A 4,501-nucleotide genomic window follows, 5' to 3' on the forward strand; every position below is an offset into this window, starting at 1 on the left:
ATGACATCTGGTTGTGAAAATCAGCTGGAATCCCAGGTGTCCTCACAAAGGGTGAGCACACAAACTCTTGCTCACAGGCACTCATCTTGGGCTCCAATGAAGCAACAATAGCTCAGGGGTTGCCAAAGACATACAGGGAGAAGCTGAACAGAGTGGCTTTGGGGCAAAGACTGGAGTGGTGGCTGCCATCTTCCCTGTATTGAGCCATCTTCCCACTGCAGTCAACACATATATGGGGTAGTCTAGGAACCCATCTGTATCAGTGCACCAGCTGGCATTGTTGTGAGAGGCTGCGCTCAGCTTCAGTGAATTTTTTTGAAGACTCAATACATTTGTCCATTTTGTGATGGGTGATTTACCTGCCCATACCACACTGAATATTCAGCAGTTTTTGACCCAAAATGGTATGACCCCCACCCCCACCCTCCCTATTCATCAGATCTCTCCCTGAGCAACTTTTTTGTTTGTTTCCCTGGGTGAAAAAGTCCTCAAAAGGAAACATTTACTGATGTGGAAGAAGTGAAACAAAAACAGCAGAAGCACTAAAAGGCATCAAAATGGACGAGATCAAAAACTATTTTGAGCAATGGAAAAAATGTCTCAATAGGTGTATTACATCAAATGGAGAATAGTTTGAAAGTGACTTAAGTTTAAACATATAAGAATAAATACACAATTTTTTATAAATAAATTCCATTTGGGCAAGGTTGTGTGTGTGTGTATGTATGTATGTATGTATGTATCCCAAATGTCTAGAAAATTTGGAAAAAATAGGCAAACTTCATGAACTTCAACAGATATAGTAACCATAAAAAGGGACCTAGAAAATATTTTTAAAAAACATAATGAAGAATAACTGAAATGAAGAATACATTAGAAGGAATCAAAAGTACATAGGATAAAGCAGAGGATGGAGTAAGTGATTGTAAAACAAAAATAGCACAAAACATCCAATTAGAGAAGCAAAAAGAAGACAGAATTTTTAAAAATAATAATAGTGTAAGGGAACTCTGAGACAACCTAAAGCATAATAACATTTGCATCATATAGGTACAAAAAGGAAACAAAAGGGATTGAGAACATATGTGAAGAAATAATGACTGAAAATTTCTGTAACTATGTGAAGAAAATGCACATACATGTCCAGAAAGTTCAGAGAATCTCAAACAAGTTGAGCCCAAAGAGATCCACTCAAAAATGAATCAGTTACCTACAAGGGAGCTCCCATAAGACTATCAGCTAATTTCTCAACAGAAAATTTAAAGGCCAGAAGGCATTGGCACAAAATATTTAAAGTGGTAAAAAGCAAGGACCTATGCATAAGACTACTCTACCCACCAATACTTTCATTTAAAATTAAAGGGGAGAAGTGTCTATTTGGGTCCTGTATACAATTTTTAATTAGATTGTCTGTCTTCCTGGTGTTGAGTCATATAAGTTCTCAATGTATTTTGGAGATGAAACCCTTGTCCAAGGTATCATTGACAAATATGTTTTCCCACAGAGTTGCTTCCTTTTTCATTTTGCTGATTTTTCTTTGGCAGAGCAGAAACTTTTTAGTTTGATGTAGTCCCATTTGTCTATCCTTTTCTTTATTTTCCTTGACTTAGGAGAGATATCAGTAAAAATATTGCTGCATGGAATATCTGAAATTTTCCTGCCTATGATTTCCTCTAGGACTTTCATGGTGTCATAGCTTACATTTAAGTCTTTTAGCCACCTTGAGTTTATTCTGGTATAAGGTGTAAGTTAGTGATCTAGTTTCATTTTTTTTTTTTTTTTTTGCATGTCCCTATCCAGATCTCCTAACACCATTTGTTGAAGAGGCTATTTACTCCATTTTATGCTCCTTCCCCCTTTCTCAAATATGAATTGGCCATAGAGACCTGGGTTTATTTATGGACTCTCTATTTTGTTCCATTGATCTATATGTCTGTCCTTATGCCATTACTGGCTGTTCTAATTACAATGGCCTTGTAATACAGTTTGATATCAGGTATTGTGATCCTCCTCCTTTGTTCTTCTTTCTCAAGATTGCTGAGGCTATTCAGGATTGTTCTTGGTTCCATTTAAATTTTCAAAGTATTTGTTCTGGGCCTATGAAACATGACATTGATATTAGATATATGAAAGAATGTTCAACATCACTAGCCATGAGAGAGATGCAAATTAAAACCCCAATGAGATACCACCTCACACTGGTCAGAATAGCGATCATTAAGAAATCAACAAACAGCAAGTGCTGGCAATGATGTGGGAATGCAGACCGGTGCAGCCACTGTGGAGAACAGTATGGAATTTCCTCAAAAAACTAAAAATGAAACTGCCTTTTGATCCAGTGATTCCACTGCTTGGATTATACCTAAAGAATCCTGAAACACCAATTCAAAAGAACCTGTGCACCCCTATGTTCACAGCAGTGCTATTTACAATAGCCTAACACTGGAAACAGACTCAATGCCCATCAGTGGATGAGTGGACCCAAAAATTGTGGTACATTTACACAATGGAATACTACTCAACAGAAGGAAAGAGGAAACTCCTACCTTTTGCAACAGCATGGATGAAACTAGAGATTATTATGCTTAGTGAAATGAGCCAGGTGATGAGACAAAGACCATATGATCTCACCTAATACGGGAACCTAAGGAACAGAACAAGCAAATGAGCAAAACAGAACCAGGGGCATGGAAACACGGAACAGACTGACAGTGACCAGAGGGGAGGGGGGAGGGGGAGAAGGTGGGAAAGAAGGGGAAGGGTCTAGTCAAAGCACATGTATGTATAAATGACCCATGGACAACAGGGTGGAGATTGACTGTGGGAGCCAGGGTGGGGATAGGTGGGGCAGGGGAGAACAGTGGGGGGGAAAGGGACAACTGTAATAGAACAACAATAAAGATAATTTCTTTTTAATTGAAGGGGTGATACAGAGCTTACCAGATAAGAAAAAGCTAAAGGAGTCAATCACCGCCAGAGCAGTATTATAAGAAATGTTAAAGGGACTTCTAAGGAATTTCAATATAAAAAATAAAATGTCAATAACTATGTACCTATCAACAATCACTTTGAATGGATTAAACGCTCCAGTTAAAAGATATAGAGTGGGCGAACAATGAGCCCGGGCGGGAGAGGAGCAGCGGAAGTTTTCCTGGTTTCAGACCCCAGCGGCCAGACGTGAAACGCTCCCTCGGGTGGATCCCCCACAGCCACTGCTTCGCCAGAGAGAAGGAGGGGAACAAGCCCAGCGCCAGCTTCCACGCCAGCAGCACCCTGCGCTCCTCAACCTGCACAGTCGTGAGCAGCATCGAGAGTTCCGGGGTCCCCCTCCACTGCTGCAGCACCCTGGGCCCAGGGCCTCACTGGTGCTCCTGGTCCCCTCACCACCCCTGAGGATCCCAAGTGGATGAGGGGACAGTCAGTGGGGTCACAATCTTTCTGCCAATTTATTTTACTCTGATAACAGGCTGAATATAACAGAGAAACTAACGTCCAATCACAAGACGAGAATTCTCAGCGTCCAGACAGGCTTATAGCGGCAAACTCGGAGAGCAGCGCTGAGCCGCAGCTGCCTCTGCGCCGCGGTCCCAGTCGGTGCTCTGCGCGAGGGAAGCAACGGCAGCTTTGTGGTTCTTCCCGATTTTGCGTAAGAGCAGCTTCACTTCCTTCCACGAGAACCGTCGTGACAGCGCCGCTCTGCTCTGTACCTTAGGCTTTATGGGCTTTGAGATTGTGAGACCGGGGCATCCCCTTGTCCCCAAAAGACCAGACACTTGCTTCATGGCCTGCACCTTTGAAAGAGTCTTCTGATGACAAGGAGTAGCAGCTGCGATCTTTGCCGCCACTAGCAGATCATCACAGACGTGGCCCCTTTGCATGTCTAATGCTGCGTGGGGTGCAAATGCCAGGTCTACTCCCCTCTTCTGGGTTTGTCCACATGTTGTAATGGTGCAAATAAATGCTCACTCCAAATTAGCAATATATTTCTTGAAGTTTAACAGTGTGTGCGTGGTACTGAAATATTTGCTTTAATTCTAAATAAAAATGTATATATTACTTTATAATCACTGGTTTAAGGTGATACAGATTATCCTTGTACTTCTAGCAGGAGTTTCTTATTTGAAGTTTTGGAAATAATTTTAGGTCTTAACTTGGAAAGATGGGTATTAATCTAGCCTTCTATTGCTTTCAAAAATCTAAATAAAAGTGATTACATTAATAAAAAATGATATGGTGTGGCTAAATAAATAAAAAAACAAGAACCTTAAATATGCTATCTAAAAGAGACCTTCCTGACTGGTGAGGCTGAGTGGGTTGAATGTCATCCTGAAAACCAACAGATAGCTGGTTCGATTCCCAGTCAGGGCACACACCTGGGTTGTGGCCCAGGTCCCCAGTTGGGGGTGTGCAAGAAGCAACCCATCGATGTTTCTCTCTCACATTGATATTTCATTCCCTCTGTTTCTCCCTACCTCCTCCTTTCTAAAAATAAATACATAAA

General features: G+C 41.4%; 1 pseudogene; it reads left to right on the forward strand.

The window, feature by feature from the left end:
• Positions 1–3,810, forward strand: LOC149997291 (ornithine decarboxylase antizyme 1 pseudogene; annotated as a pseudogene).
• Positions 3,811–4,501: the final 691 nt, after the last annotated feature.

The sequence above is a fragment of the Furipterus horrens genome, unplaced genomic scaffold (assembly GCF_987537825.1).
Source record: "Furipterus horrens unplaced genomic scaffold, mFurHor1.1.pri manual_scaffold_11, whole genome shotgun sequence".
In the NCBI taxonomy this organism is placed as follows: Eukaryota; Metazoa; Chordata; class Mammalia; order Chiroptera; family Furipteridae; genus Furipterus; species Furipterus horrens.